The sequence below is a fragment of the Thalia democratica genome, chromosome 8 (genome assembly GCF_965202585.1).
Source record: "Thalia democratica chromosome 8, ktThaDemo2.hap1.1, whole genome shotgun sequence".
NCBI classification, from domain to species: Eukaryota; Metazoa; Chordata; class Thaliacea; order Salpida; family Salpidae; genus Thalia; species Thalia democratica.
This window is the reverse complement of record NC_139172.1, coordinates 18,674,524-18,698,618: the sequence shown is the minus strand read 5'-3', so window position 1 is coordinate 18,698,618 and position 24,095 is coordinate 18,674,524. Positions and strand designations below refer to the sequence as shown.

At 25.8% G+C, this 24,095-nt stretch overlaps 1 pseudogene; it reads left to right on the top strand.

The window, feature by feature from the left end:
- Nucleotides 1-302: 302 nt before the first annotated feature.
- LOC145842959 (cytochrome P450 4V2 pseudogene) lies at nt 303-22,986 on the top strand (annotated as a pseudogene).
- The last annotated feature ends 1,109 nt before the right edge of the window (nt 22,987-24,095 follow it).

Genomic DNA, 24,095 nt, shown 5'->3' with positions numbered 1-24,095 from the left:
ATAGTACCCTTGCCAGCAAACTGCTGTGTAAGTCTGGTTCAGGTTTGACCAGAGGTGGAGCAGGTGTTTTAATTGCTGGCATGATTGCCTTCAGTTTTAAAAAGAAAGATTGGAATAAGTCTAGAGGTGTGTTGGATTACGTTTTCACTGAAGTTAGCAAACTCAACTTTATTTTAAACGATGGCGAAGAAAATGAACTGATAAAAAAGCTGATATTAGATTGGGCTTATAAGCCAGTTCAAAACGGTTGGGCTTATATAGTTTGCTGGCTGATGGTTGTAGCTTCTCTGGTGGTTGGCATTATGGCATATTTTGTGAGTGATAAAATGGGAAAAATTGAAGATGAAGACGAGATTGAATATGATCAGCCAAGTGGAAATCAAGTATGAATCAAATAAGGTAATTAAAGAAAATAGGTAATTACCTAGGATGATATTGCACCAATGTCAAGCTGAAATTATGTCTGTTTTGGTGTTTATTTGATGTCTGTTTTAACCATAATTTAATGCTAAAATTCATATTTTATAAATAGAATAGTTAAATTAAACATCTTTATCATAAACTAATAAAAATTAAATATTTATTCGCTATTAATTTACAATAAAAAGCGATTGTATCATAACAATTATTTATATTGATTACTATATTGTAAGATTAAATTGATTAAATATTCTAGTTTATGATAAATAAATTAAATTTTTACTATGCATTTACATAGCTTGTTTAAAACTAAGTATCTTTTCAGATTAAACATATTAGGCTTAAAACATTGATTTTTAACCTAAAGTTATGGTTAAAAAAGACATCGATTATAATATAATTTCAGATTGATATTGGTGCAACATCATCCTAGGTAATTACCAGAAAATATTATGCATGATTTTCACATTAAACAACATTTTTATTCATTAATTTGTTAGTAACTAAGCTTCAATACCTTTTTACATAATCAAAATAAGTTTACAGGAGACTCAATTTGTTTTGGGTTAGTTTAAAGCTTTACACAAATTCTGGCTTGCTCAGGCTGACTTAGGCTGGTTTAATATTATTAAATACTGCTTGAAAAATCTTTCTAACACTTTTCTAATACTTTAGCAAACTCAGGATAGTTTTTTTAAAAATCTCAGTCTAGTTTTCAGATAAATTAAGTTAGAATCAACATGTTTTCTTACAAATTAAATTTTTACTTTAGGAATTAAGTCCTTTTGTAAATATTATGATTTTCTCAAGTATTCAAGCTTGATTAGTAGTATTTATCATTTAGCTTTTGCTCTTACTATATAATTTTTCAATAAACTCATAAACTAAGGCTAATTCTGACCAGTCTGAAGTAAATTAAACAAGGTTTTGGTTAATAAGGCTGTTTATTTTTCTCTCAAACCCTGTCACAAATTCAATTTAGTTTATAACATGATTTTGAATAATTAAATACCAAAAAAATTAAACTTAGTTACTAAAAAGCTTTATAAGAAACTGTTTTTTAATTTTATAACTTTATAAAAGAAATTATTAATTGTTTCATCTATGCTTTTCTTAGAGTTTATATTTATTCTTCATTAACCATTAGCTATAAATTTATACAAATCTTCTTATTTAAGATGATTATCAAAGATTTAATGTAATATTTTTATAATGTGTTTGTAAACAAAAAACATTTTGATCATAAAACATGGAAAGTCACAAATGGTATGATAAATATTTTTGCTTTGTAAAGGTATATAATGTGGATTTTTTGTATTGTAATAACTGATAAAGCAGTATTGATTTTTGCTTTACATTTTTTCTATTTTATACAACTTTTCATTAGTTGTTGTTACAATAAAATCTAGTTTTTAGACTTTTTTCTGTTATGATAAGTTGTTTTCAATTTTGTATTGATTTTTTCGCTAAAATAAAAAGTAATTATAGTTTAAGTTTTTTTTTAAACTTTTGGAAAAAAATTGTGTAAATTTTATTAATTTAAAAGAACAATTTAAAAGTTTGCTTCTGTGTTTGTTTTTATAACATCTTCTTATATTTAAAGTACATATGTAAGTTTAGTTTTTTCTGACCTAATCAAAATGTTTTGCAGCTATTATAAAACGATCTTTTTATTGTTGTAAATGTCTAAATTGAGCATTGACTGCCTACATTCAAAATGTATACTTAGAACTTATTGTTGTAGTCCTGCCTAATTTTACTTGTGTTTTATCCTTTAGTTTGTAAATAATAATTTATATTCTTTATTAGTGATCTACCGAATCCAAGATTCGGACTCGGATGCGGCCGAATCCTAAATTTCAAAATAAACTCGGATTCGGCTGAATCCGAAATTTTAGATTCGGTAGACCACTTTAAACTTTTTGACTTTTGCTTAATTGTTTGTCAAAAATTAAATGAAATGTAAAATTTGTTTATGATTTAGTGCTTGAGTGGATAAAAATAACTTTTCACTCTTATTAAAGCCTTATTAATTTTGATTTATTGTTTTGCACACAGTATTAAAACTATGATATATTATTTTTGCTATATTCTTAAATAAATTAAGTACTAACACAATATAGGCATTATATTAACATAATTAAGGCATTTAATCTCAGCTTTTTGGATAACCGCTCTTATTTATTCATTATATGTTTAGATTTTTATGTTTGCTCGTTGTAATGAACTGCTGCATTATTTATACAAAGAAAAAAAAATGCAACTTAAATATGTAACATTAAAGCAGATGCTTGCATAATTTTAGCTATACACTTTTTGTTAATGTTTTATTATTTATTTAATTGATAATTTTAATTTATGACTTTAAACATATTCATATTTATTTTAAAAACAATGATCTAAAGAAAAAAATTTGTTAAAAATAAAATCTAAATTAATTTGTAATGAACTGCTGCAACTACTTTCATTATTCATTGTTTAACTCTGAATATTAAGAGAATATTTAGAGCTTGCTGCAGTTATGAGAAATAAGGCTTAAAATCAATGATGCAACATTTGATCAAAAAACTTTTGCTTAGTTATTTATAAAAGTTTTAAAAGCAGCTTATATTTTTTGAGTAAGAAATTTTGTAATATTGTTGTGTAATTCTTTTGTATAACATATACAGCACCCAAACTGTCTTGCTTAATTTATATAAAGTAGTCTAGAATAGTCTTTAGTATTGATAGATAAAATTCACCGATACATTATAATAAGTTAGTATAAAAGCACTTTATATTTATTATGTCAAATTTAAGAAATACAAATACCAAGCTGCCCGCAGAGGGTCCTAAGCACAAACGTGCTAGAAAGTCACCCTTTCTGCAGTTAAAGTATGGGCAAAAGGGTCAGGCCCACCAACATCCACGTCTCACAAATTTTTAGTAAATTGTTATGTAATTTGATGCTCTATGTTTATAATCACAATAAGAACTAACTCTTAAGTTACACGTAAAAAGTTTTAACTTTTTTGTGATTTGTTTTCTGCTTTAAGCATTTATTAAAGTCTATAGGTTATTTATTTTGCATAACAAAAGTACAACTTAATTGTTAATGTTGGTTGCATGGACATCAAAACATTGAAACTAAGTTTTGTGTATGTAGCCTAATTTTTTTTCTAGCAAGACATTTGTTTTTATATTCGCTTTTAAAATAAATTGTTCTAAAATAAAAATGTATTTAATTATTAACACGTTATAAATATTGTTCAAACTTTTTTTACGAAATAAGTGACAATCTGATACGTAATTATTATTTATAAACTTATTTGGTATTTACATAATAAGCAGGTTAAATCTTTCGGATTTGAATTATTAAAATTTTTGGACTCGGATTCGGCCGGATCCAAATTTCAAAATTGAGATTCGGATCTGGATTCGGCCGAATCCTAATTTGAAAATAAGATTCGGATTTGGCTGAATCTTAATTTGAAATTAAAACTCGGATTCGGCCGAACCCAAAACATTTTTGATTCGGTAGATCACTTTTCTGCATCACTTCTGTATTTTTATTTCATTACTGTCAATATAAATTAATGAATAAACATAAAGTTTGCTTGTTTGTACTTAGAAATATTTTCAATTTGGTTTTGTATTGTAATTTTTAGTTATTTGTAATGTAAATTATTCTATTTAATTAAGATATTTTACACATACATTATTTATAACTCTAAATGTATTATACCTTTTCTGATTTCTAAACTAAACTTTCTATAGATCTAAACTTAAGTTAAAAAAAAAGTGTTAGGTTAAATATGAGTTTTTAATTTCTACAGCAACAATAGTATTTGTTTAGTCTATATCTATTTTAAAAGTATAAAATCTTGAAAAAATTACTTTTATTTATTTTATTCTTTTGAATTGAAAATATTAATGATTAGGTATATATGTTTTTGTTTTTATTGTATCATTTTAAGACGTATTTTTTATAATTTTTTTACATAGTTGTACCATAAACTTATGTACTTTTTATAAAAAGTGAAGACAAAATTATAAATATATATTTATACAAAGTTTAAGATAATATTTTAAATTATACTTTTAAATAAGTTAAAATAACAGAACTATAATTTAAAGATATGTTTTAGTATTGTATGAACAAAACCAAACCACAAATATTTCTGTATTGAAACAGTAAAGTATTTATGTGATAAGAAGTTTTTCATATGACACATACGTGCAGTGTGCTAAGCAAATATTGTCCAGACAAATGCTGCAGTACTGTGTTTAAATCGAACATTTTTTAAAATATTTCTAAGTGTACTGTGCAAAAAATTTTTAGTAAATAAATTTAAAAGTTGTTAGTTTAAAACTAATTTTTGAGTAGTTTTAATAGTTATATAGTTTCAAACTGTTTAAATAAATCTTTGTTTCTTTTGTAAGTTAAGTTTCCAAAAAAAAAAAAATTCACTACAAATACTATGGAGTAATATGTTAAAGTTGCTGCACATATTTAAGTATATAGTTAAGATATTTTTTATTGATTTTTCTTTCCTTTTTATAACAATACTTAAAATTCATTTAAAGCTATTAAAGAATTAAAGATTTATACAAAATGAGGTACGTTTAAAGTAGTACTTTTTTATCTTATGAAAGATATGTAGTTTAAACATTGTGTAATGTACTATATAACACATTAGAACTGTATGTTCTATTTTGAATGTTAGCTTTTTGTTCTATTTTTTGAAAGTAATTTGTTTTTACTTTAATAGCTTGACATTTATACTTTCACCAGTATTTATAACTGAGTTTAAAAAAAGTATATATATACATATAAAATACGTTTAAGTAAATTTAAAACAGATAATGTTTATCATATTTTTCAGGTTAAATGTTTATTCATAAAAACATCAACAAAAAATTTGTTTAAAGACTGAACCTGAAACATATGTCAAACAGTGTTTATTTTAATTTTAAGCTTATTTTTTTGCGCTTTATTTATCCACAACATTAATACCAAAATTTGACAACACATCGAAAAATCTAGATATTGTGTATGATACTCTTAGTTTGAGTTATTATTTTAATCACATTTAGAGACATATATCAGTCTTCTTTCTGTAGTAGTTTTAAGACGTCAAAGAAAATTCAAGGGACCTGATACATAGAAAGACCTTTCGGTTATCAAGCTGTACATCACTTATTTACTTAATCTATTTTGAGCTAAAAAAAAACTAATGGAAAAACAAAATTGAATACGAAATTTAACTCAGAAAACATAAAAACATACAATTTTTTAATATTGAAAGTTTAACTTTTTTTTTTTAAATAAAAAATAAATAAATACAACATATTGCTCTGAATAGCCTAACTTGAAATAATTAAATAATTTATAAAAGGTATATAAATTTTTCCTTAGAGTTATAAAATTACGCATATAACCTTGTTATTGATTTGAAATTAGATAAATATGTATAAGTTAAAACATACTTATATATAGAATAAAGAACATTTAGTCTGATTAAAACTGATAATTTATTTAGTGAATAAACTTTTGATAAAAAATACCTCAAAAATGTGTTGCCATTGGCGTAAGTTTCTTTTCTTCTTGAGTTTATATTGCTTTGATCAAATAAGTATCTAAGCTAATTTATATTTTGTATACTAAAGACAAATTAAGAGAAGTATTTACTACTTACACTTTTTATTTAGTGACTATAATAAATACAAAAAAAAAAGTAAATTTTAAAATCTGAAGTATTATATCTAGGGGTTGGCAATGGTAATTTATTACAATTTTAATATATTATATTACAAGATTTATTATTTAAAACTGTTTGGTCAGAATTTTGTTTCTTTTATATTTCACCTATTGTTTATTGAACAACAAAAAATACGCTCAAAAGGTTTGGTCTAAGGACCTGGTGTACAAAAAACCTTTCGGTTATCGAGTCATACACCAGAACAGTTTAACGTGATGCCCAGGACAATATATATACTTAAGTTTTTTTGTAGAAGTTTATAATATTTTAATAACTAACAAAATAACAGAGATAATTAAACAAAGCTTATAACTAGATCAAAAAGCTTTATAGTTTTAGAAAAAAAGTTACTCAAAACATATTCAAAGTCTAACAGAAAATTTATTTATCTTTTAACTTTTGTAAATTAAAAAAATAAAATAAATTGTTTAAAAACAAAGTATGGTGTATCCTTTTCTACTATGATTTAAATTTTTCTTATAGAGTATTTGTTACGTTTTAATACACAAAATAATTTTGAAAAAAGTTTTTATTTAACATTTTGAAGAAATATTAGTTTTTAGCACACTATCAAACTTAAATTAAATTAAATTTTTCGTTAAGTATACTTTTTTGACATAAACACAAACATTGGCTTAATTTCTAGACAGTAACGTAAAAACTTCTCAAAATCGACAGTATTAAGTTTAAAATGTATCCATGGTGTGCGACTCGATAACCGATAGGTTTTTTTTCGTGCACCAGGTTATAAAACCAAAAACACTTAGCGTATTTTTTGTCGTTTGATAAACTATATTTAACAACTTTTTTTTGGTTAACATTTATTATTAAACGACAGTAAAAATTGTATTTTATTTTATAACCTCTTTTTTAAAATTTTTTTATGCAGTCACCTCTGTTTGAAAAAATTATTTGATTAATCAACTAAACTTTTACAACTTGTGTTTTAAACATTGAAACCCGAAGGTTTCATGTTTTTACCACTTTTAAAATTGTAGTTTGCATTTAAGTATATAAAAATTGCCAAAAAAATAACTACTTCAAAATAGTTTAAGTCATTAATCTTATGGCTCTATTACTACTACATTATTTTCAGTTAAGTTTTATAAAAAATAAATAAATAAACTTTTACTTTTTAACTGAAGACGCGTGTAATGATTTACCGGATCCACTATTAAGGATCCGGATCTATCTTTTCAAATTAAGATCCGGCCGGATCCGGATCGTAAATGTTTTAAGCTTTATGTAGTTTAATAGAGAAAAAACTTATAAGGTTTAATTATTATAATACACTATTTTTAGTAAAAATTGTTTAATACAAATATTTTTTATAAAAAAAACATAACATCATTGTCTTAATATTTTGTTTGAACACTAGAAAAAAGAAAGTTGTAAAAAACAAAGAAAAAATCTACCTATATGAAATCAAATCTCAATTTAAATGTTAAATTTCAAGCTACTTATACGACTAAACTTGAATTTTGTACCTTGTTCGAAGTAAAAGAAAAACAAATTAAATGTTACAATGCTTTAAAAAATAACAAACTTTATTTATTTTTTTATGATAAGCTTTACGTTGTACTTTTATTTACAAAAGTTCAAACTATAAGATGAACTATAATTTATTTAGCAACTGTTTACACATATAAAAGTAAGTAACTTAATAAATAAAGTTTACTCATATAAACGCCATTAAGCTACAAAGAATTCTAATTTGTTTTTTAAAGTTGTGATGAAGAAATAAAAAAATTTCGCCGATTTTTAAAAACAATCGATTTTGATTTTGTTCTTACAATTTACCAGCTTCCGAATTAGTTTGTTTAAACTGGAGTTTGTATTAATATCTTTATTTAAAAGTATACTAAGTTAATTGTAACATTTCAATGTTTTTTGTCTTTTTGAATTTAATTTCGTTGATTTTTAGGCCTGAAAACTGTGTTTAAGTTTACAAGTTATTTTTAAATGATTTATTTTACTAGGTAATTGTATCATTTTATCTCCTTTGTAGATAAAATATGGGAGGATATGTATAAGTATTTACCTAGTTTTCATTATGTTTTGTTTTACATACTTTATCATTCTTGTAATTAGTTTGTGAATAAACTTAAACAAGAAAAATATTTATTTAACTACATCTTTTCAACACCTCTTTTTGCTTTGTTCATATTGCTTATACTAAACCTTTTTTTGACAAAGTCTCAACTTGATTTTAGTAGTTAGCTTCTGTATTTTGGAACTTTAATATATAACAATACTGTTTTGTTGTAAAACACATAAAAAAAATACTTATAGTTGAAATAGTGAATGTCTAAATAATTTTTGCTCAATTATGCTAATTAGTATTAATTGATTGTTTTTACTGATGAAACCTCTAACTATTTATTTACTCAAAATTTAATCTTAAAATTAGTTGCTAACAAAAGTAGTTGATAAGCCTCAGCCGAAATCGACTTTATTTGTTGTTTGTTTTAATAAAAATATTTTTGAATGATTCCTGTCTTACATTTCTATATAATATATGTAGAAGTAAAAAGTTATATAGTAATTAAGTAATTATAAAAAAGATATTTGATGCAAAAATTTAAAATTTCTTAGCAATTATAACTACTTTTTATCAAATAAAAACTATTCTGGTTCTGCTCAAGTTACCCCCGCTCGAGTTGTCCTTGCTCGAAATACTCCTGCTCCAGTTACCTCTGCTCACGCGAAACTTGTCATTACCTGTCTAATTGTTCTCGCGTTGTAATGAACTTTTAACAACGATCATGATTTTTAATTCACTGGGTGCTGAAGTTCATGTCGATCCTGCATTAAGCCATTTTTGCACGAAAAAACAGTTTTGCACGAAGCGTTTTGCATGAGGGGTCACTTTTTCACGAAGGGTAACTTTTGCATTGGTTAAAACTTTTCACTATTTTTTTTCTTAACTTTGTTTTTTTATTTGTTTTTTTTTTTGCTTTCACTGTTACCCTTACCCTTACCTTTGGTCGTTATTTTTTATGTATTTCTCATAATTTTATTTTATTACTTAAATTATATTTTTGTTATAATTTTTCTTTATTGTTTTCAAGTTCTTTGTTACCTCTAACTCTTACCTTTAGTTGTTAACATGTTTTTTACTTCTAGTAATTTTTCTTTTTACTATTTTTTGTTTTACATTTATTTTTATTTTTATCAAATTTTGTATAACATTGAAAAAATAACTATAGTAAAGGATATACCAAGTTTTGTTTTAAGAAAGTTTAGTTTTTATTATTTTAGATTAGAAAAATTGAAAACCTTAAACTTTTTGTGTTAAATTTTAAATATTATTTGAGTAAAGTTAAATAGAAATTTGGATCACTTATCTCAGATATTATGTTAATTATGAAAATGCAATAAGCTTCTACAACAGGGTTTCCCAAACTCATTTTCTAAATCGCCCCTTTTTCAGAAATTTAAAAAATAATCGCCCTCCACGATTTTACAAAGTAGATTTTTTCTTGAGTACAAACTTTTGAGTCGAAAAAGTTGTGTTCGAAATGTAATTTAGTCTGGTACTTCTTATGCACGCACTTTTGGGCTGTGTCCAAAGTAGTTTACAGGGCTTGTGAAAATAAGTTACATTTGTTTTCTTATAAGCCCAGTAAAGTGTATTAAAATACTTTAAAAAAGCCTTTTGTAATCTGTAATAACTCCTGTTTAGATATGAATTGTTTTGAAACTAATGAAACTTTTAGGGTACAAGGTGGACAACTTTTGTAGTCAGCAATTCATATTTACTAAAAAATCTTTTGTATTTTCAACTCGTAAAAAATGTAATTGGAGGCTGCATAATTTTAAAAAATGAAAATATAAAAATTAAAAAACTCCAGCAGAATTGTAATAAAAATATTTAGCAATATTGTGATCTAGGAAATACTATTGTGAACTGAAAACAATATTGAACGTGAGTTTCAAAAAAATAAATTTTATTTATTTTGTATATGTAGTTTTCAAGTTACTTAGCGGGTCGAAGTTTAACTAGATTATAACCGTACGTTACCAATCTGAAATCTTAACTGAAATCTGACATTGTAATAAGCTCTCATATAACGATTTTCGGACATTTAGAAGTTAATACTAAGTAACTTTTCTAAGCCGCACAAAATATTTAAATTATTTTTATAAATAGGCATATTATAAAATTACTATATCACAGATTAAAACACTATAAAAGAATGAACAGTTTATTTTAGACATAATAAAATAAATACTAAAACATAATTTCTGATCTAGTTTGAGGAAGTTTGACCGACTGGTTGATTATCTCACATGAAAAGTGGTTTCATTAACAGCTTCAGATAATGCAGTAAAATTATTATTTTCAATGCTAAGATATACTATAAGTAAGTTAGTTGTAAAGTTAAAAACTTAATTTTAAACTTTTTAAACTATATGTTTTGTAGTAAAATACCATTAAATAGTATTTGACTTGGAATAAACTTTAGGAAACTAAACCTTGATTTTATCATTATCTTTTTTCTTAATTAAAATTAAAAAAAAATCAAAATTTTACAGTTAATTGTATGATCAGAAAGTAATCGATTGAAAATTTTTTTTAATTAGGTTAAAATTTTGTTTTGTAACTGTAGCAGTCTTTTTGATGGCTTATTTAATAATATTTAAATTTTTTTTTTCTCTAGTTATTAGCCTATAATAATTTACCGGAGGAAAATAGTGAAAAACTAAAAGCTAGTGTAGAACTATTTAAATAAACAACACATTCTAATTGCTAATATATTAAAAATTAAGATAAAGCAAAAAACAGTTGTATTAATAATTTAAAATTCTTTAATATATAGAATTTTCAATAATAATAAATTAAATTAGAAAATAAAATTGAGTTTAAGATTTTTTTAAATGAAAATTCTTAAGTCATTTCAAATAAAGACCTCAAATCTATATTCTTTTAAAACCAAAAATAAAACTTTTGAAATAAAAAATTTAATGGTATCAAGACTTTTTAATTTATACAGATTAAACAAGTAATAACAAAAATATTTCAAATAAGTTTCTTTTAAACAAGTACTTTAATCACTATACTATAAAAACTTTTAGTGTAATGTAAACAACAAACATAAACTAAACAATTAACCAGGTCAAAATAAAACTATTAACAGATTTAAAAGAACATGAACCATTTAATAAATACAAAAGACTTCCGCTTGAGTTCGCACTTTGAACAAAATCAAAAAGTGCAAACTCTAAAATTATTACCATTTTTTTTTTACAAAATGATAAATTTAAATGTGTTATATGCAATAACGTTAGGAATAAACATGAAATCAACTAAAAAATGAAACTAACATTCATTAACAAAATAGATCTATATAGCTATTAAGCATTATGTATTTTTTGTTTTATTCATATATAGTTAGTATATAATAGACTTTATTTAAGTTCAATTTTAGAAAATATAAATTTGCACTATTTTTTGGGTAAAAAGTGCGAACTCAAGAGGAAGTCTACCGTAATTAATGTTTATTAGGCATTATGCAAACCTGTTGTAGAATAAATAACTTAATAAAATTTTTATTATAAAAAGACTACTTAAATACAATACAAACCAGGTTAAATAAGAATTTAAAAGATCAAATAAAATAAAATAAACTTTCATAAAATAATGTCTGCTACTGAAGTCTAATATAATGTGAAGGTTGAGGTTCATGACTGCTTGCAAGTTTTTCTAATCTGATTCTTAATCAGTAAAATAACGCCTCCTTTACAAATATCTAGATTAGATCTTTTGCTAAATATGTTGATAACTGAACTGAAAGCTTTCTCAACAACATAGCTAGAAGGAAAAACTATAAACAACAATCTAAATTCCTCTCAAATGACTGGACACTTTTGCCTTAGGTTTTGTTGAGTCCAAAAAATTTCATATCGTTCTTTGGAAAAATTTATTTAAGTTGAAGGTCAATTTGTAAGTCTAAGAAAGTTTCCTGTACGTCTTTTACTTTAAAAAGATCTGCCTCGAAGGGATTCATATTTTTATTTATATGATAGTTTTTTTGTGTCAAATCGAAATTATACTACTTAATATGTTGAAATTGTTTAAAATTCCAGATTTTTTAGGTTTTTTTTGCCTAAATTGTCAAATTCAAGGTTTTTCCAGGTTTCTATACAAATTGGCAACCCTGTATAGTTTTATTTCTTAGTCTAACTTAATGACTTTTCAAAAAACAATTAGAAATATCATGAGGTGATAGTTAATGTTATATAACATAGATTTTTACAAACCATTTATGATCCTAAATAACATATATGTCAGGTTATAAAATGGTGAGAGGGATTCCGATTGTCTATGATCTATGTAATTATTAAATAAGAAAATATATGAATGAAAATATGTAATTTACTTGAAAGAAGAAGTCATAATTACTTGATTTTTTCTCTATATTTAAAAAAAAACAAAAAAAAAACTTTCGGTTAAGTTTTACCTCAGGGTCAAAAATTTAATAGCAAGCTAAAATTAGTAAAATAGCAAAAAAAAAAAAAATTTATAACAACCCAAAATTTTAAAATCGCCCCCTTTTCGCCCCCTTACTAGTTATCGCCCACCCTTTCGCCCCCTTACTAATTATCGCCCCCCGACTTACTAAAATCGCCCCCAGGGGGGCGATATCGCCCACTTTGGGAAACCATGTTCTACAACAACACCTAAACAAAATAAAAATTTTGGAAAATAAAAAATTACTATAGCCAATAAGCCACTTTATTTAATAATTAAGGTCGATCAACAGTATAATTTTTACGATAAAAATTCTAAAATAAGGGGAAACTTGAGTCATTTTTCTTAACTTAAAAAAAAACATAGTTACTTCTTCGTGCTTTGTTCTTAAACAATACATTTTACAGAATATAATAGCTAAAGAATACAGCAAAATCAAATTATGCTTTGTTTTTGAGTTTGGGTCTATTGGGTCGGTGCTAGAGCGCATAGAAAAAGTGGGACACATTGGCTTTTATTTAGTGTTCGAAACATATCTCAAAAAAACATACATTTTTTAACTAGTTAGATATTTTTTAGGGAATTGACTTTATTACTTTGTTAGTTTGTTTTTCATATAAACTGTATGAAAAATGTTTTTTTTTGGTTTTTTCAGTTTTGGTCTTTATTAATGGAATTATTGTTAAGTCAAAAAATTTTTTTTTTTAAATATAAATTCACTGAGTAATAAAAATATTTTAGTTAAACATTAAAAAAAAGTTTATTTTTATCTTTAAAAAATATATGTAGCGAGAACATAGAAACACTTATAGACCTTTTCTGTATTTTAGTCACTACATAACGATTATGGTTATCAAATAATTCTCTTAATTTAACTTCGGTAATACATAAAATAAAAACTAATTTCGATACTGCTTAAAGTAATAACCATTCAAGATGAAAGGGTTATTTACTTACGCCTAAGCCCTAAAGAAACACGTTTTAAATGTATTTTTTACCAAAAGTTTATTTCTTAAATAAATCCTCAGCTATATTCAGATTAGTAATTTTTTTTATATGTAATTTAAATTTAACTTTTACGATTTTATCTATTTTTTAATCGAAGTTTTTACGCGTGTATTTATTATAATAAGAAAATTTCTTATACCTTTTATAGAATATTAAACTATTTTAAGTTAAGTTAATCACAGTAAAGTTTTATATTTTATTATTTTCTAATTGAATGATTTTTCTTTGTTAATAAGAAAAAGTTAAGTTTTTAATATAGTATATTTTCTATATGTTCTGATATTGTTTTTTGTCACTATAAAAAAAGTATGTTTTTGTATGTTCTGAGTTAAATATCATATATTATTTTGTTTTTCAATTAATTCATATTTTCATCTTATGATCAAAAAAAAAAAAACATCGGCGAAAGTCTACAGAGCCTCAGCCTGAACTTTCATATGCCGTGAGACAAGCTAAACTTAACAAAAGGTTTGAACACACCAAGTGATTATCAGACTGATGATCAAATTGGATGTGATCAAACCTTTTTTTCTTACGTAACTTTTTTATAATTGTACAAGTTTTTAATGTTAATATATATATATATTTTTCTATTTAAAATCTTAAATTTTTAAAATAAATAAGTGATGTGTAGCTCGATGACCAAAAGTTCTTTTTGTAAATCAGGTCCTTTGACCATATTTTTGAGCGTCATTTTCTTTAATGTGTTTAAACAAATACATTACTATGACTGATAGTTTAAACTTGAACTCGTTTGTTTTCAAGTTTAAGATACAAAAAAGTATATGTCTAAATGTGATTAAAATAATTACTAAATCTAAAAGTATTGCACTTCGTAATTTGTATGCAAATACTTCGTAGCATTGTTAAAATTCGTTATTAAACTGCTCGACGCTTTATAAATAAAGCGCAGCAAAATTAATTACAGTCACCTCTCGCGAATCGACGCACATTATATCCACAGCAAAAGTGCGTAATTAAAAGAGAGAACGTAACTAAACGAGCACTAGCAAATATACCTACTTTTTTGAGTGTTTTATTATAATGCATCTGATTAAATACATTTTTTTTTTCTGTGTTTATTAGATAGTGATTAAAAAATAACAACATTTTTTTGTGTACAAAAACAAGTTTAATTCAAGTTGTAAATGTGTATAAAATGTATTATTTTCAATAAGGTGAAGTTTGAACGATATATAAATACTCGATATATACGATATATATCAAAAACACGTTAGCTTATTATAAACTTTATGAAACTTTATCATGTTATTCTTATAACCTTGATGAAGTACAAGCAACAAGTTTAAACTCATTATTTATAATACTTGAATAACTAGAGAGCTTCAATAAACGCAAGTTTTCGTACTTTTAGACCTTAACACTTACAGTTATTATTTATTTTGAACAAAAACCATCTTAAACGATTCGTCTTTGTATTTATAAAAGTTTTATCCAGATTAAAGAATTGCAAATAAGTAATAAATATTTAAATAAGACTTATAGAACTCAATCAAAAAAGTAAGAGTCTTTAAACTTTAACGATGCACTTCGTGATCTTTTTTTTTGCTGCTTCTTTCTTTATTTCATCTGTCAATGAAATTCTATAAAACAACTATAACCTTTTTTTTTTCGTTTAATCTTTTTTTCTATAATACTTTTTCAACTGTTACAAACCTTCAGCTGCTAAAATAGAGATTCCAACTCCAACTCTTTTTTATCGGATTGGATCTTCGTATGGCTAAATTTTATTTTTTCATTTGGTATTTTTGGAAATACTCTCATTATCTCTTCAGCCATCTGCACATAATTTAATAAAACATTGATACTAAACTAAAGTTAGAGCCTTTTCTTGTTTATTTAGAATATTACATTTTTTAACCTCAATGACATGAATTTCTTGTTGCTTGTACTTCATCAAGGTTTTAAAAATCAATGACAAAGTTTCATAAAGTTTATATTAAAATAAAGTACTAACTAGCATTGTATAAGATTACGTGTTTTTGATATATATCGTATTATTTATATACCGCTCAATTTCTTGCCAACCTAAAATTAAACTTGTTTTGTATGGTGTTAGAGAAAACTATGGTGTATGGTGTTATGTATGGTGTTTTCTCTATTACTTTGCAAGATAAGTTTACTCGTAGGTAAGCAAGGAACAAGTTAGCTAAATATAAGAGAATTTTTCCGTTGATGTGAAACTCTATATCATTAATATTGCAAGGAATTGAACATTGTACCTTTTTTGATTTAAAGGTATAAAGGGGACCAAGAAATTTAAAATATAAAAAGCAAAGCCATAGAGTCAATAGGTTCCTTACCGAAGTTGCAAACTATAAATGCAAAAATTTCAATTTTATTAAATACCTATCTCTTCCTATTTTTTATAAATTAAATATATTCTAACTCAATAAATACAATAAATTAACAAAATGAATAATTAAAAATATGTTTGTTTTGTAATTTTTTAGAGATCAAAAATGCATAACTAAACGAGATTGCGTAACCAAACGAGTGCGTAAATTTGCGAAAGGTGACTGTAAAAATAAAATTAAACATTATTTTGTATGTTTTTCAGGACTTGTCTTTGAAAATGTTTGCTATAGATGGTTTAATATTCAACTAAACAAATGAATTACATTAGTTGCTTTTATTTTAATAAACTTTATATTGTATATATATTTCTATAACATTTTTATTTTAACTGAGTAATAAAATATGATTGAAAAATGTTTTTTTAGATACTCTTAAATAAAAAATACAGTCAAGTTTAGTGCGTGTCTTTTCATTAAATAAACTTTTTTACCGAAGCTTTGAAAAAAAAATTGTACTAGAATAAATATTTTGTTAAATAAGTAAACAATATAATTTTAATTTATTAGCTACATGTTTTTAATTGAGTATACAAGTACTATTTTATACTTACCTAATTGCATTTTTATAAATTTCAGATTAGTAATTTAAAATTAATCTAAAGTATTATGTAACAAAAAATCAAAAAAATAATAAAATACATTAAAAAGATTCAATATATTATGAAAAACCTTAGAGCTACAATTTTCAATTATTACTTGATAGTATTTTAGTAAAAAACTCAAATTATAAACTATTTCTTGGTATATCAAACTTATAAAAGTAGTAAAGGTCTTATTAAAATTTAGTTTATACTTTTTAGTTATTAATGGTACTCAAAAATTAGTAAGAACTATTATTTTTAAATTTATTTACTAAAAATAAACTTGTACAGTATACTGAGAAATATAAAATAACTTAACGAGCATAAAGTTAATTTTATAGGCAAACTTATAAATTTTTCAAAAAACATAAAACTTTAATGTCAATTATTTTCCTTATCTTAAAAGCTATTTAAAAATTTTTTTTTTATCTTATAGAACGCACCTTTGTCTTTAATTTAAGAAAAAAAAAATTGGTTTGGGGTTTGAATTATTTCATGGGGTCCCTCAAAAAATAAAGGTTTTTTTTTTCTTTTTTTCATTCAAATTGCTTTATAACCAAAAATATTAAAAAAATAAAAAAAAAATTTTTTTGATTTCCCTTAGTTTGCATGTTATATAAACTCTTAAATAGTTATTTTATAAATAATGTTAATATCTTTTACGATTTGGCCCCAAAACAAAATGATGTATATTACACTATCATTTGCCTTGGCCGTTTCCTAGATAAAAAATTGATAAAAGGAAAAAAAACGATTAATAAGAATGTAAATTACAACAAATTTAAATAAACTATAATAATTTAATTAAATTTCTTGTAATTCACATTCTTATTAATTGTTTTTTTCCTTTTATCAATTTTTTATCTAGGAAACGGCCAAGGCAAATGATAGTGTAATATACATCATTTTGTTTTGGGGCCAAATCGTAAAAGATATTAACATTATTTATAAAATAACTATTTAAGAGTTTATATAACATGCAAACTAAGGGAAATCAAAAAAAAAATATTAAAAAAAAAAATATTTTTGGTTATAAGGCAATTTGAATGAAAAAAAGAAAAAAAAAAACCTTTATTTTTGGAGGGACCCCATGAAATAATTCAAACCCCAAACCAAATTTTTTTTTCTTAAATTAAAGACAAAGGTGCGTTCTCTAAGATGAAAAAAATTTTTTTAGATAGCTTTTAAGATAAGGAAAATAATTGACATTAAAGTTCTATGTTTTTTGAAAAATTTATAAATTTGTCTATAAAATTAACTTTATGCTCGTAATAACTTAACACACAATAGTTGCAGCGCTTGTCTGGATAATATTTGCTTAGCACACTGCACGTATGTGTCATATGAAAGGCACTTCTTTCTTATCGCATAAACCAGTGCTTCTGAACCTTTTTTTAATGGCGGAACCCTTTTCCAAAGTTCAACTTTTCCGCGGAACCCCTAATTTAATTTTACATAAAATGTTTAATATAATATTTCCTGCAAAAAACAAAATAATTTCAGTGAAAAACGAACTTTTTAGCAAAACTATATAATTGTTAGAAATCATACCAATTGTAATAGTATTAAGTCGAGTCAAACTCAAAGTGCGACAGAGGCAATAGGTATTTTATGATTCTAAAATAAATAAACTAAAACAAACATGATTAATCGCAACGTCATAAAAATCTTTCCTTGCATAATAAAAACAAAATGAGAGATACAAACAATAACGAAATGAACATGATGCTAATCGAATTCACAGATTACTGTAATAAACGGGTAAGATGCCTAACGAAAAATAAATAAAAAACATTTAGTGCGAAACTTGAACTTGTCTCTTAGCAACAAGCATGTCAATGCGCGGCTGGATTTTGGATAGACTGAGACGGAGACCGGCAGATAAGGTTGGAGTCAGCATACAGTTTATTTGCTTCGTTTTAATGTTTGTTACATGCGAAAAGCCGGACTCGCAAAGATAAGTGGTGGTGAATGGTAAAAGAAATTTTACTGCACGCTTTACTAAGACTAAGCAGATCAATGAATGCTTTAATTATATGTGTTTTCCATTTTATGTGTTCCATTTTTTTTGAAGTTTTACGATTCATTTATTTTTTTTCTTTCAAATTTTTTTTTTTAATTTCGAAAGGCTTCGCGGAACCCCTGAGAGGCGTCGCGGAACCCTAGGGTTCCGCGGAACCCCATTTCAGAAGCACTGGCATAAACGGTTTACTGTTTCAAAACAGAAATACTTGTGGTTGGTTTTTGTTCGATCGATACATAAATATCAAAATTATAGTCTTGTTGTTTTAATTTTTTAAAGCATTCAAAAAAGTTTTATCTTAAATTTGCTAAATAAAAAATAAAATAAAGTTTAATAAAGATTATTTACATTGTTTAAAAAAAAAGCAAATTAATTAAAGATGCTCTTTAAAATACAATTGAAGTAGTTCTAGTAGTTCAACAAAACCTACATAAAAATTAAAAATAATATTTTGCAGAATAAATTTTTATTATCAAAATCAACTATTTACATTATATTGAAATTTTTAGAAAACTTTAAAATTAAGTTTAAAATATTCTATAGTTCTTGATTTACATACTAGCTGAAAAATATTCATTATAACTTTTTCTATATATTTATAATTCTTATAAATTTTTATTAACATGTATAAAAAAAAATAGTTGTAACTAAATTAAAACAATAATGTTTCTTGAAATCCTTGGAGTCTTTTCTCTATCCATTTTCTCCCTGGCCTACTAGGTTTACTGGAACAACTTCAGATTGAAACAGCTGCCAGTGGTCCCTGGCCCCTACTGCCCCATAAGAGGGCACGCCATAGGTCTTCCAACTGAAGAAGACCAAATTTTCTCGTATTTCATATCAAAATGCAGGGAGCTCGCCAATAACAAGATGAAGTTCGGTGTTCTGTGGTTCGGTCCTGTGGCCTACATCATCGCGGCCCACCCCGACGCCGCCGAGGTCCTTCTGACCAGCTCGACCAACATAACCAAGTCGGACGACTACAACTTCATGCGGCCGTGGGTCAGGGACGGGCTGGCCTTTTCCACGGGCAAGAAGTGGCGCAGGAGGAGGAAGATGATAACGCCCAGCTTCCACTACGACATTCTTAAGGACTTCCTGTCGGTGATGAACGAGCAGGCCAGGGTTTTCACCGGCATCGTTGGAAGGTTGGTGGAAAACAGTGAGTTCATCGACATCCGCCAAAGGCTGAAGCGGCTCTCACTTGACATCATCTGCGAGACTGCGATGGGAGTGAAAATGAACTCTCAGTTGGAAGATGAGAATTGCGAGTACATCCACCTTGTTGAAGAGTTAGTTGTTTGTTTGATAAAAAAAAAACTTTAAAGTTAAGTAGGTTGTTTTACCTAGCTTTACTAGTTATGTTTTTTCTATAGTTTAATTGTTGTAACCAGTGTTTTTGAAATTTTATTTAATTAAAACAAAGTGAATTTAATTTTGAATTTCAAAAATAGCATCAATTGGCATCTTAAATGATAATAAAACTATAAAATAAATCTATGCTGTTAAATGATTAAATGTTAGCAAAATAGTTTATAATGATATTTGTGGTTATTAAATATATAGTTTGTTTAAATAATAATTTCTTAAAATAGTATGTTTCAAAATTCACTCTGCAATAGTTTTGGCAACTCTATAGACACACTTTAGCTAGTAAATTTTTTTTGATCAGATTTGTCTAGTTTTGTTATTAAATATAAAAGCCTTTTCAATTTTGTTTTGTCTTCAATCAGACGTATTATTATTTATTTTGTAAGTTGATTTTTATACTTGTAATTTGGAGTATTTTGGTTTAATTGTCGTATTGAAAATATTTAAAAAAAAACAACTACTAAAATCAAGTTTTAATTGCCATTAAGCAAAAAAAATCAACATGCTTTTGTATAAAACTTCACACCTAATGTTTCTTAATTTTTAGCTTTTTTAAAGATTGTTCTGAAGTTATAAATCTTATTTGTTTTTGTTATGTAAAAATTTTCTACCAAAAAATTGTTTTTCCAAAATTATGAATTATATAGGTTAAAATAATATAACTGTTTATCTGATATTTTAAGTCTACAAATAAACATTTTTTTGATATTTATTGTTTATGGAACGACAAACAAAAAGTGTTCAAAAAGCTTGGTCTAAGGATCTGGTGTACGAAAAAACCTTTCGGTTATCAAGTCGTTAACCTGAAACGTTTACAATTTCTTACGAGCTAATAAAAATTAAATTTCTATAATCTAAACTTTTAAATCTTAAGAAATAAAACAATCAATAAAACGAAAGAAAATAAAACTAAGTTTTGTGTTTACTAAAAATATGTAATCATAATGTACTCAAAAACTTGTCTAATGAACGAAAATCTAAAATAATAGAGTGCTAATATACAACTTCAATCTTCTAAGGAAAAAGTACAAGCTTTTTTATAAAAGTTAAAAGTTTTAAAAGTGTTTTTCAAAAGGGATTATTATCATATAAATGTATTATAAAAATATTTTTACACAAAATTTGACCAAACCTACTTAACTTGTTTAAATTATTTTAGTTTCTTTCATATTCTTTCAAGGCTTGTAAATTGTTTATCTTAAAGTCAAGTATGTACAATGCGTAGTAAGTTTAAACTACATTACCAAAGTTATATCATACAGTCATTGAACAATTTCTACTTTTAATAATTGTTTTGATAGTTTTACATAAAAATCCTAAGTATAAAAGTTTAATTTATTATTAGTCATCTTAAGTATATATTTTTTTCAATTATATGAGTACATTATAATGAAATACAAAAAAGGTTATAGGCTTTATTAATCGTACTAAACGATGTCTCAACACAAATGTTTTATGTCCAATAACTTTTCCATGAATTTTTAGTTTTAACTAATAAACTGCTTTAAAATAAAAACTTGATAAAAAAAATATAACTAACAACTTACATAACTATGAAATATAGAATGAACAAAACAAATACAGAACGTATGATTATTTAAGAAGGAAAAAAACTGCAACAAATTGTATTAAGCCAGATATTTTTTACTGAATACAAATATTTTGTATAAAATTTACATATTAATAATACTCTAATATGTTAACTTATTGTTTATTATTTATAGATTTTCTACAACATTTTGATAACTTAATATTTTTGACTTTTATTCATAAAGTTAATAGTGTTCTTCAGAAATTTTAATTTGATAACTGTTTGTTACAATTATTTGTATACATACACTACAATTTGGTTGTCTTAAAAACAATCATAAACTTTAATGTATGCCCCTATAAACTGAATTTGTAAACTAGTGTTATAAAAAAATTAATTTAAAAAGCCCATGATAAATGTAATGAATTAACTAAATGAAACTCTGTTAGCCTGAGTTTCAAAAGACATATAAATGAGTTCGCTTGTGAAAAAGCAAACGGTGTAAAATAAACAAATTACTTACACAGGATGGGCATCTTCATCGGCAAGCGGATCATGAACCCGCTTCTTGCCTCCGACCTCCTCTTCAGTATGACGTCACTGAGCAGGAAGCAGCAAAATGTCGTCGAAAAGATGCACAAGTTCACCCGTGACGTCATCGACGCGAAAATTTCAAGCAGCCACCCAGAGACGGGCAGCAGGAGAAAGGCCTTCCTGGACATGCTGGTCGGAGCCGTGGACGAAAATGGCCGAGAGTTGACGGCGGAGGAGATCCAGGAGGAGGTGGACACTTTCATGTTCGCCGGCCACGACACCTCCGCTCTGGCCCTAACCTGGGCGTTGTACCTGCTCGGAAGGCACCCCGAAGCGCAGGAAAGATTGTTTGACGAGATCAACGAAAGCTTTGGCGGGCAATTGGATTGCGATGTGTCCCTGGACCAGATTTCTACTCTCGAGTACCTCGACCTAGTTGTTAAGGAGGTTTTGCGGCTCTACCCTCCCGGACCGGGAATCGGGAGAAAACTGGACGAGGACTGCGTTATCGACGGTCAGGTAATCCCCAAAGGGTCGAGCCTGTGGCTTTTCATTTACTACGTGCAGAGGCACCCGGACGTTTGGGAAAGTCCCGATTCGTTCATCCCCGAAAGGCACACTGCTCAGAGCAGGTTGGAGCAGAAGAGGTCCAACTTCGCGTACATTCCGTTTTCGGCGGGACCCAGGAACTGCGTGGGTCAGCGGTTCGCGGTTCAGGAGATCAAGGTGGTGTTGGTTTACCTGGTCAGGAAGTTCAGGATGAGATCGGAGGATGAGGAGGAAGATGTGAGGATAAGCGGACTGCTGACGATGAATCCCGCTCACAAGCTGAACATCCAGTTTCAACCGAGATAATTTCGTTGATAATTGCGTTTACTTTGTTTTAATACCTTCACCTGATAAGTCGATGTGAAATAAAAAAAAGATATTCGGTGAGTTTCAACATTTTAATTTTCAAATATCAATTTCATTCAGTTGTTTTATGATAAAGTTTAATAACAAATTTTTTCTATTAAAATTTGAAAACAAGCATTTTTATGACAAGGTACAATAAAGATTTATATTTCAATGCATAAAGTAAAACTTTTTTGTTTTGTAAAACCATAAAAAATAAACCCATTCAAACAAGCTTATTTTTATAAACTACCTATGCATTTTTAAATTTTTTTAACAGTTAACGTTTTTACTTCGTTATTTTATCATTGATGCTTGATCAATAGGTTGTTAAATGTTATTAATTTTAACTGATTAAAAAAATTTTTTATGTAGTTATTTAAATTAAGCTTGAAACGGTTGTTTACAGGACTAATAAAAATAAATAAATTTGTTTTTATATAAGTTTTATATCAGTTTTAGACTTGGACAAGTAATTAAAAAAAAAAAAAAAAAAAATGTTTTAAAATAGAAGGAAATTTGTTGTTCTTAATATCAATTTTTTCCTTATTAAAAGCATAAATTTTACAGTATTTATCTTCATATTTTATAAAAGTTAAGTTCAGTTGTTGTAAAAATCATTTCTTTAAAATTCTTAATAGAGTTAGAGACTTAAATTTTTTTAATTAAATTAGTATGTTTATATTAAAAGCCTTTTTATCTATTAATTAAAAAAAATCATAGTATTTCGAAAAAAATATAGAACCTAAGTGTTACTGCCATGCCTAAAATAAAAAGCGATAACAAATACTAGGTTCAATTTTATTTTTTACTAAAATTATAAATTTATCTTTTCTTTTGTTGATGAAATTCAGTGTGTATTTTCCCCCTAAAAATGGTTATTAACTTTGAGTTTGTTCTAAAAGTAACTTCAAACTATTTTTTAGTGCAGTTTGAGAGTTGACTAGTAAAATCTAATTTTGTCATAGAATATAATTAAAATACAAAGTATAAACTTTAATGAACTAAACATAAGCATTAAAGTTTTGTTTCCATATTTAAATAAGACAAAAAAATAATAGCTTATCTATAAGTTAAATATTTTTTTCTGTCTTGAGTTTAGTCTTAACCTAAAAATTTAAGAATTTAAAATTAACACT